Source organism: Eptatretus burgeri, chromosome 10, assembly GCF_056783735.1.
Source record: "Eptatretus burgeri isolate ZD-2024b chromosome 10, Ebu_testis_v1, whole genome shotgun sequence".
Classification (NCBI taxonomy): Eukaryota; Metazoa; Chordata; class Myxini; order Myxiniformes; family Myxinidae; genus Eptatretus; species Eptatretus burgeri.
Genome location: NC_140970.1, coordinates 93284774 through 93295541, shown reverse-complemented (window position 1 = coordinate 93295541; position 10768 = coordinate 93284774). Strand labels below are relative to the sequence as shown.

General features: G+C 44.6%; 1 protein-coding gene across 3 annotated transcripts in view; it reads right to left on the bottom strand.

Moving 5' to 3' along the window:
* The window catches only part of LOC147019134 (ubiquitin carboxyl-terminal hydrolase 21-like), a 57404-nt gene extending 47343 nt beyond the window's left edge, over nt 1–10061 (bottom strand). For all 3 annotated transcript variants that reach the window (XM_085900020.1, XM_085900021.1, XM_085900022.1), the window contains exons 1-2: nt 9931–10061; nt 4951–5047 (exon numbers count right to left, since the gene is read on the bottom strand). The gene's annotated coding sequence lies outside the window, so the exon portion shown is untranslated. The remainder of the gene's footprint in view (nt 1–4950; nt 5048–9930) is intronic.
* Between the last annotated feature and the right edge of the window lie 707 nt (nt 10062–10768).

Below are 10768 nucleotides of genomic sequence, written 5' to 3'. Positions count from 1 at the left end.
GAAAGATATTGCAACCGACTGCAATAGCCTTGACCACAAATCACTCTGTTACTCTGACGAGCTTGAGAAGGTGCTTGTTTTAGCATCAGAGAATGACAGACATAAAGAAAGTACAATGGAAAGCTGATGAAAGGGGAACCCAAGCACAATCTTTTTTCCGTCTGAAAACCATTGAAAGTCATCAATCACAGTCAAATTTGAAGGGGGGGGGGGGAATTTGAAGTCTTTTTGCCAATCACAAAGTGCTGAAAAAAGCCGAGTGTTGATTTTCAATTTTCGCAAGTGACGTCACACATTGAACCGATCTTGATCCGAACGGTGGCTTAAATCGAGAAACTGTGTTTTTCAAGCTCAGATTCTGACATTGATTCCACCGTCATTAACAACTCTGAAGGTTCTCAGTATGTTGAAACTGATCAGTGGGATTTTGAGGAAACTATTGGAGACAAAATGAATGATGGAAACGCTGTTGGGGGAATTATGGAGCTGCATCATTTCGAGCCTTATGCGAGTAATTAATATGAAGATGACAACGCCGGTCGCATGTTCACTGCAAATTGGGAGGTTTTGTTTTTCCGTTCAAGTGACAGTTGATAAGGGATTTTGTATGAAATGATGAATCGTTATAACACTCCAGCACGGACCAAACACGAACACAGCATGGACAACAACCAGGCAGACTCGGACACCGCGGACAAAATAGGCGACGAATGCTTTGTCCCACCGTAGCGGGCTGACGAGGTGTCTTGTATTTTACAGGATCATCCCGTTTCTTACTTTCCCAGGATGCCATTTGTTTATGTGGTCATTGTGTGTCTATGTCATGTCCATTCCGTTTTGCTGTGTCACGCCGTGTTTGTGCTATGTTGATATCCTGCCCCTGTTGAGGGGCAAATGCTGCGAGGGGGAGGGGGGGTGATTGTGGGGATGGTTGACGGGGAATTGTGGAGGGGGAAAAGGGTCGAGGGGGTTCGGATGGTGGTGGTTATTGTGTGGGGGATGATTGGGGGGGGTGTAGGCAGGAGGGGATGGAGATGGTGGTGGGTATTGTGGGGGTGATGGTTGCTGGGGGATTGTGTGGGGATGGTGAGGGTGGGAGGGGGGGTGCGATTGTGGTGGATTTTGCAGGGGTGATGTTTGATGGGGAATTGTGGAGGGAGGAGGCTGGATGCTGGAAGTGTTGCCATCCCAGGTCAATTCCTCTCGGAGGAGTAGATGATACGTCCACACTTCCTCGACACGATAAATAGATGGTGGTTCATTTGACTTGCAGGAATTTGTATTGATAATAGATAATTATTTTCAGGTGCTGTTATGGTACCTCCCGAGCAATGGCAACAGGTGTTTGATCACCCATGCACAAGTGCTGGCTGCTTGGTAGAAATGGTATTACAGTTGTGAGTGACAGCTGTTTCTTCCATTTAATCGTGGGGATGGCATCCTCTCTCAATTGTGACGGATAACCACAAGACCGAGCAATCTCTGTTGTTTCATAATCGTGCTCTGTAAAATGTTCCGAGCACAAAAGCGAACATTTTGTTGGCTCAATCCAAACTCTGTTATTCCTCAAGACAAACCTCGTCCAATTTCTGGCAAACTTTAGGTCTCTTGGACATTGGTGTAGCATGACACCATCTCGATTTGTATTGCCGCAACCTTTTTTTTTCTTTTTGTCTGGCCACTCTCCCATGAAGGCCACTCTTCACTCTCTGGAAAGGGAAGGGTGATCGCCAAGACTGCAACAACTACCGAGGGGTGACGCAGCTCTCAGTGCCGGGCAAGGTCTTTGCTCGGATAATTATTGAAAGGGTTCCCACCATCTTCTTGAGCACCAGCGTCCAGAGCAGTCAGGCTTCACACCAAAGAGGTGAACGATTGACCGTATCCTTGCCCTTCGGGTCCGCACTGAACACAGACGAGAGTTTTGGCAGGGGCTGCTTGCAGCCTATGTTGATCTCTGTAAAGTATTCAATTCAGTGAATCGGGATGCCTTATGGAGGATTCTAGGTCTTCGTGGGGTGCCACCAAAACTGATCGATCTGATGTCTGAACTCTACTCTGGTACTGAGAGTGCTGTGAAGTGTGGTGGTACCATCTCTGACTTATTTCCAGTTGTTACTGGATTTCGTCAGGGGTATGTACTGGCTTCCAAATGTTTCAGCACTTGTATGGACTGGATTCTCGGGAGGATTTCGGAGAGATCAAGCTGCGGTGCATCGTTTGGGAATTTCAAGATCTCTGACCTTGATTTCGCAGAGGATGCATCATCTTTGCAGACACTTTAGATATCCTTCCGGGGGTCCTCGAGATGCTGAATGAGGAGTCGGAGCCGCTGGAATGACTGGTTTCCTGGGTCAAAACTAAGATCCCAGCTTTCAATGACATATTGGATGCTGCTGTCCTGTCTGTGCCTGTTTGTGGTGAGCATGTTGAGGTTGTGGAGAGATTCACTTTCATTGGCAGTGATATTCATGTCTCTGCTGGCATTGAGTGAGAGGTCATTAGACGTCTGGGTCGGGCCTGGGGAGTCATGGATTCAGTGGATAATGGGGTGTGGCGCTGCCGGTACCTGTGCGGGAGGCCGAAAGTCTGAGTCTTCAGGTCCTTGGTGCTTCCAGTCTTGCTCTATGGATGCGAGACTTGGACTCTGACCAAGGATCTGAGATGGAGACTTAATTCCTTTGGTACCAGGTCTCTTCAGAGAATCCTTGGGTATCGCTGGTCGGACTTTGTGTCCAACGAGCAGTTGCTGAGAGAGACTCAAATTACATTTGTTACCTGCATAGTCCATGAGCGTCAGCTGCGGCTGTATGGACATGTGGCTCGTTTTCCTGATGCTGATCCTGCTCACCAGATTCTCTCAGCGAGGGAGTCTCCTGAGTGGAGGAGGTGAATGGGCCGACCACGTGCTTCATGGTTGCAGCAGGTTGATCAGCATCTCAAGGAGATGGGGATGGGCCAGGCATCTGCCGAGGGGATGGCCAGACGGAGGCTTCTGGAGTACCGGTGGAAAGTGGACGCAGCGATGCGCTGCTTTGGCGCATGCTCCCATACCTGACCTGACCTGACTCTCCCATAAAGCCAACATTTGTCAAGTGCTGCAGAGACTGTTGTCCTTCCGGCAGGTTCTCCCATCTCAGCCAAGGAACTCTGTAGTTCTGTCAGAGTGGTCATTGGGTTCTTGTTCACATCCCTGACCAAGGTCCTTCTTGCCCTATTGGTCAGTTTGGTCGGACGGCCAGCTCTCGGAAGAGTCTGGGTGGTTCAACATACTTTCCATTTCGTAATTATGTAGCTCACTGTGCTCTTGGGAACTTTCAACACTCCAGAAATTGTTTTATACCCTTCCCCAGATCTATGCCTCCTCACAATTCCATCTCAGAGTTCTACAGACAGTTCCTTGGACTTCTTGGTGCAGTTTCTACTCTGACGTGCACTGTCAACTATGGGACATAATATAGAACGGTGTGTTTCTTTTGAAACCATATCCAATCAATTGAATTGGTCAAAAGTGGACTCCAATCAAGTTGTCGATATCTCAAGGATAATCAAAGGAAATAAGATTAACTTGAGCTCAATTTGCAGTGTCATCACAAAGGGGTTGAATATTTATTGACCCAAGACATTTCAGCTTTTCATTTTTAATTAATTTGTAAAAACCTCTCAAAAAAAATTCCACTGTCATAATGGAGTACGACGTGGAGATCAGTGACAAAAAATTTAAATATGATCCATTTTAAATTCAGGTTGCAACAACAAAATGTGAAAACGTCAAGGGGTGTAAATACTTTCTGAAGCACTGCATACGTGCTGTGATTAATTGTTGTACATTTGTGACATTCCATGGTGTTCTCTCCTTGGAAATACCTGTTTGCCTGCCATTGTAAATACTTTTTTGTTACTGCCACTCAAAGCCATTTCTATGAGGAACTGTGTCCTGACTTATTCTGTCCGTTCTGATGGCGGCACAATATTGCTGAGGCGTTTGGGCAGCTCAGATTCGTTATCGAGGATCGATCTCAGATGCGGTGAAGGCATTGCAAAACAAACATGGGCGTGAAGATCCGGCCAGATTTGAGAGTTGCAAGCAGCGTCTGTAGTCTCTCGAAGACACACCGTCCTGTCGGAGTTATCCAGAGGGGACGTCTCCGTTACATTATCTTAGGAATAGCCGACTGTGCAGTTTACAAAAAGGATGGTGTGCATGTGTGTATGTGATAAAATTGTGAGGAACAGAAATGAAAAAGAGGTGTGTGCGTGTGTTCGTCTGTTTTGAATACCTGGAGGGCAACACATCATTTTTATATTGTGCTGTACATCATTTTTGGCCTTATCTCTCAATGGTGAAGAATCACTTTAAAAATCCCGAGTATCCGGATACGGATCTTCACCAAAATCTAATCAATTCGTTCCTGTCAGCCACGAAGTCTGTTCACCAAGTTTCATCTGAATCTGTCAATAACCATTTGAGATATCTTGCTCACAGACAGACAGACAGACAGACAGACAGAGAGGGGTGAAAATAAAATCTCTGTCCACCGACAGTGGCGGAGGTAAAAATCCTGGCAATTTGTTCAGAACGGGTTGGGGAGCACCTTTTGAATGGATTGATGATGAATCAAAGGTATATTTACAATTATAAATCATTCGGAACTTGTAATGTCCATGATTACACTCCATTCTTGGGTGTGAGAGAGGTAAATTGTAAAGCTCAGAACATATCAGGGCAGTCAACTCACAAACCAACCAATTCGCCATAAACTCAACAAAACACCAAAAAAAAACAAAATAGAGATCAAATAACGATTCCACAAACCAATGCAGTGAGATGGTCAATCACAAAAACAAACCAGTGGCCTGAAAGACTCCATCATTGTCATCACCGTGTGTTTCCTCAGCCCCAACTTGCATCTTAACTATCCTCCTTCTTAACTATCCTTCTGTCCTCACCTGTCTTGGTCAAGCCACCTTTTTAGCACCGTTTTGGGAACCATTTCAATCACGTACTTCTCCAGGATATCGGGGTGAGAATTACAAAACTCTTCATCTGTGAAAAAACATGAGAGCAAGTGGAAAGTAAAGAATAAAAAAGTGAATTACATGGTAAAAACAATGAGATCTGCACAGAGCATCATTGTGGATGACCAAACAAAAGGATGAGTCTTTAATCGAAGGTCACACTTTGAATGTTTTTATATATATATATATATATATATATATATATATATATATATATATATATATTATATAATATAGATATGCTGTATATATATATATATATATATATATATATGACACAAAATTAAAATGGTGTTTTATGGAATCAACACTTGTGTTACAGACAACAGTGGGGGGGTGGGGGGGGGAATAATTATAAGGGACACTGAGAATAACACAATGCAGAACACAACACTGCATCTCATTAAGGAATAAGCAAGGGTTTGAGAAAGAACAACTTGGATTATAATATTGTTACGGATCTGGAAAGCATATGCATTCAACATACAGGTTCCAAAGTCAGTTATTCCGTTAAATGCATGTGGAGACAGAACCGCTCCTTGTGTCTGGTGGGAGAATCAAAGGTGTGCGTTGCGACGGCTTAGTTAGGTTAATAAATCGCTTTCTTTTATTTTTACATCGCCCATTGTGATCCACGGTACCATCGCGCTTGCAGCCCTCGGTTCGCGGGCCACAGCGCACAATTGGCTGAGGCGGAATCCCGACGTGGGGAATGTGGCTTCACCGCCATCCATCTTCCTCACACGCGTGAAGGCGGCTATCTCCTGGCAAAGCCGAAACCCTACCCAGAAAGGGCGGGCCCGTGGGAACCCTGTCCAATCAGGGTGGACAGTGACGTGGGTCTCGCCAAGGCTCTTCCAACGTGCCTCAGGGCTGCTGAGGGACATCGATAAATTGCGACGCGATCCTCAGCGAGGGGTTCGTTCGTGGAGTTGGTTGGTTCTTTTGGAGAGTTCGTGGTGGGTTTGTTGGTTGGTTCTGAAGGAGTAAGTTTCTTGGAAGTCCATAACAAGATGACGCCATCCTGAGGGTTCGTTCGTTGGCTCTGATTTGCTGGTGTTCGTGGCGTCTTCGTGGATCACGTCCGCAACCCTGATCTCCGCCCTCCGATGCTCCACTCGGGTTCCTCCACAGGCACGAGCCCCGCGTGTGTGACTGTGGGCCGAGCTGCACGACCATTAACAGGTGCCACACTGTGGAGCACCCCCGACCTCCAACGTGCAGGTACCCAAAGCGCACTGTGAACCGACCCCCGGCCAAAAATATGAACTCCATGAGCTATGATTTTTCAGACGATTCTTCTGGAATATTGACTTCAATTAAAGGAAAGATATTGCAACCGATTGCAATAGCCTTGACCACAAATCACTCTGTTACTCTGACATGCTTGAGAAGGTGCTTGTTTTTGCATCACAGAATGACAGACATAAAGAAAGTACAATGGAAAGCTGATGAAAGGGGAACCCAAGCACAAACTTTTTTCCGTCTGAAAACCATTGAAAGTCATCAATCACAGTCAAATTTGAAGGAGGGGGGGGAATTTGAAGTCTTTTTGCCAATCACAAGGTGCCGAAAAAAGCCCGAGAGTGTTGATTTTCAATTTTCGCAAGTGACGTCACACCTTGAACCTATTTTGATCCGAACGGCGGCTTACATTGAGAAATCTGTATTTTGAGCTCGGATTCCGACATTGATTCCACCGTCATGAACAACTCTGAAGGTTCTCAGTATGTTTAAACTGATCAGTGGGATTTTGAAGAAACTATTGGAGACAAAATGAATGATGGAAACGCGGTTGGGGGAATTATGGAGCTGCATCATTTCAAGCCTTGTGCGAGTAATTCATATGAAGATGACAACGCCGGTCGCATGTTCACTGCAAATTGGGAGGTTTTGTTTTTCCGTTCAAGTGATAGTTGATAAGGGATTTTGTTTGAAATGATGAATCGTTATAGCACTCCAGCACGGATACAGCACGGACAACAACCAGGCACACTCTGAGACCGTGGACAAAATAGGCGACGAATGCTTTGTCCCACTGTCGCGGGCTGACGAGGTGTCTTGTATTTTACAGGATCATCCCGTTTCATACTTTCCCAGGATGCCATTTGTTTCTGTGGTCATTTTGTGTCTCTGTCATGTCCATTCCATTTTGCTGTGTGATGATGCTGTGTCACACCGTGTTTGTGCCATGTCGATATCCTGCCCCTGTTGAGGGGCAAGTGGTGGGGGGGAGGGGTGGGGTGATTGTGGGGATGGTTGACAGGGGATTGTGGAGGGGAGAAGGGGTCGTGGGGGGTTGGGATGGTGGTGGGTATTGTTTGGGTGATGGTTGAGGGGGATGTGTAGGCAGGATGGGGTGGAGATGGTGGTGGGTATTGTTGGGGTGATGGTTGATGGGGGATTGTGTCGGGATGGTGAGGGTGGGTGCGATTGTGGTGGATTTTGTGGGGGTGATGTTTGATGGGGAATTGTGGAGAGAGGAGGCTGGATGCTGGAAGTGTTGGCATCCCAGGTCAATTCCTCTCGGAGGAGGAGATGATACGTACACACTTCCTCGACACGATGAATAGATGGTGGTTCATTTGACTTGCAGGAATTTGTATTGATAATTAATAGATAATTATTTTCAGGTGATGTTATGGTACCTACCGAGCAATGGCAACAGGTGTTTGATCACCCATGCACAAGTGCTGGCAGATTGGTAGAAATGGTATTACAGTTTTGAGTGACAGCTGTTACTTCCATTTAATTGCGCGGATCGCATCCTCTCTCAATTGTGACGGATAACCACAAGACCGAGCAATCTCTGTTGTTTCATAATCGTGCTCTGTAGAAGGTTCCGAGCACAAAAGCGAACATTTTGTCGGCTCAATCCAAACCCGGATATTCCTCAAGACAAATCTCATCCAATTATCCAAGAAAAACTAAAATTATTCCCCATTTGATTTAAATTGTATGGTGATGTCACTCAGAGACAATACGGATCTGGCGGTAAACATCCAGGTGTAACGTCACGGCTCAGCGTGAAGAAGATTTCAACTTTTAATCGCAAAATTACGTACTTTATAAATCGGAAAAAGACATCATATATATTTTGTAGAGTATCAAGGGATAGATAATTATGGTCTCTGAGGTGGTCTCAGCATTTGGGATCCCTTTTAAGAATGTGCAGAAGACTCCATTAGCTGAGTTTCCAATCACAGTCCTTAAAATATCCACCCTTAACAAATGATGAATCAGTCCTTAAAAACGAAAGAGGGAGAGTGAAATTGTACAGATGTCTGTTTCCAGGTCTCAGCAAGTGCTTAAATTTTCTTCACACATGACTGGCAGTAACAAAGAGAAAGAAAGCTCATGGTAACTGCCAGGCACACAGAGATCCTCCAATAAATAGGGGCAATACCCCTGGGCGCTCACCTGGTCGAGATTGGATAAGATAATCAGGCAACCACTGGTAGGCATGGATTTTTTTTGTTTTTTTTTACAACCATTTTTCCCTGCTGAGCAGGGGTTAGCTTTTTGCAGGCTCCATGCAATCATGGTTCCCTTCTTGAGGCAATGTTTTATGGCCGGATGCCCTTCCTGATGCCAACCCTAGTCGCCTCTTCTGACACACAGGGATATGGTAGACCTATTCGAACCGGGGAATACACCAGTACACTGGTACTCATTTCGCCAACCTCGGAAGGAAGGCAGGCTGAGTCAACCCCCTGGTGTTAATTCAGTGGCAAACGGGGCTCGAACTCAGGACCCAAGGATCCCAAGCCAGCCACCCTAACCACGAAGCCAACACCAGGCATACTGCAAGGCATGGATGACCCACACAATATTTAACGGAGAAGAAAGTAAATACCTCTGGATTAATTTTTTTAATGCAGTGAACATACTTTGATGCATCACGGGTGATGAAGGTTGTCGTCAAGTTTCACGGGAATTGTGTGTGTAGTTTCTGAGAAGAAAGCATATACCTATTTTGGGGGACAACCCACGCCCCCCCACCCCGCCAGAACCTCTTCGATCCCACTTTTTAGAATGCCATGAACAAACTTTGTTACGTCATGGGTGTTGAAGGTTGTGGTCAAGTCTCATCAAAATTGTGTGTGTAGTTTCAGAGAACAAAGCAAATAAATACCTATTTTGGGGGGCAACCCCCCTCCCCTCTCGAAGAACCCCTCAAGCCCTGATTTTTTTTTTGATGGTGTGAATAAACTTTTGTACATATCATGGGTTGTGAAGATTGTGGTCAAGTTTCATCGAAATTGTGTATATAGTTTTGGCGAAGAAAGCAAATATATATTTTGGGGGGCAACTCCCACATACATCCCCTGGACCCTGATTTTCTTTTTTTGTTATTTTTTTAATGTCGTGCACAAACTTTGGAACACCATGGTTGATGAAGGTTGTAGTCAAGTTCCATTGGGATTGTGTGTGTAGTTTCTGAGAAGAAAGCAAATGTCTATTTAGGGGGGGGGGGCACCCCCCCCCGAAGAAACCCTCAAGACCCGATTTTTTTTTCTTCATGGTGTGAATAAACTTTGGAACATCATGGGTTGTGAAGATTGTGGTCGTTTCATCGAAATTGTGTCTGTAGTTTTGGTGGAGAAAGCAAATATAAATTTCGGGGGCAATGCCGTGTAGACCCCCCACCACCCCCCAAGGACCTGATTTTTCATTTTTTTCTTTTTATTTAGTCATTTATTTCTTTTAATGGGATGAGCAAACTTTGAAATATGGTGGGTATTGAAGTTTGTGGTAAAGTTTCATCAAAATCGTGTGTGTAGTTTTTGAGAAGTTGCAAGTGTTTGTGGAATGACGGATGGACGGACAGACTGACTAAGGACACGCCGTCCTATAAGCCCCCGGGAACGACGTTCCAGGTGAGCAAAATAATAAATTCACACAACTCACAATTTCGTCGGTTTGGCTGACCTTCGACTGCTTCATTCAATCTGGTGTTGGGAATTGTGGAAAAAATAAAATTAATTATATACATGTATTCTCAATTTCATTATCTTTTATTTTTAACAGTATAGAATAAGGTGTTAGTTTTGTACTGGAATCAAATTCAGTCAGTAAAATCCTTTTTTACAGTCTTTTGATCTCCATAGTGATGTAGATGATTTTCAAGCAAGATAAAATGTTATCTAACTAAATCTTATGGACTTAATCTCATATATATATATATATATATATATATATATATATATATATATATATATATATATATATATATATATATATATATATCTCCAACTTCGTATTTCCAGTGTTTAAATGAAACTGCTCTGCTGCTCAAAAGAAGGACACTTTTCTGCTGGTGCTTATTGCCTGGTGGTAATTTTTTTTTTTTTTTTTTTTTTTGTATACCTTGGTCGAGGCTCGTATGAGAGCTAACACACAACTCACAGCAAGGAGGCATGAGACAAGAGGGGCGGGAGTGGAAGGGACAAAACATTGGGGAACAGACACAGGTGAACTGTGGAAGGGAGAGGGATGGGGATGGGACGGGGAACATGGCGAGGGGAAGATGGACATTAAAGGGACTTTCAGGAAGGAAAGCAGGAGAATTGAAGGAAGTGGGCTTGGGTGGATTATCGGGGGTAGAAAAGATCGAGGATTTGGATGGGGGAAGATAAGAGGTGGTGGTGAACAGCTGTTTTGAAAGCCTGAAGGGAAGAATGGGAAAGAATAGAGTGAGGAAGTTTATTCCAAAGGCGGGAAAAAAGAGGAATGAAAGAGTGAAGAT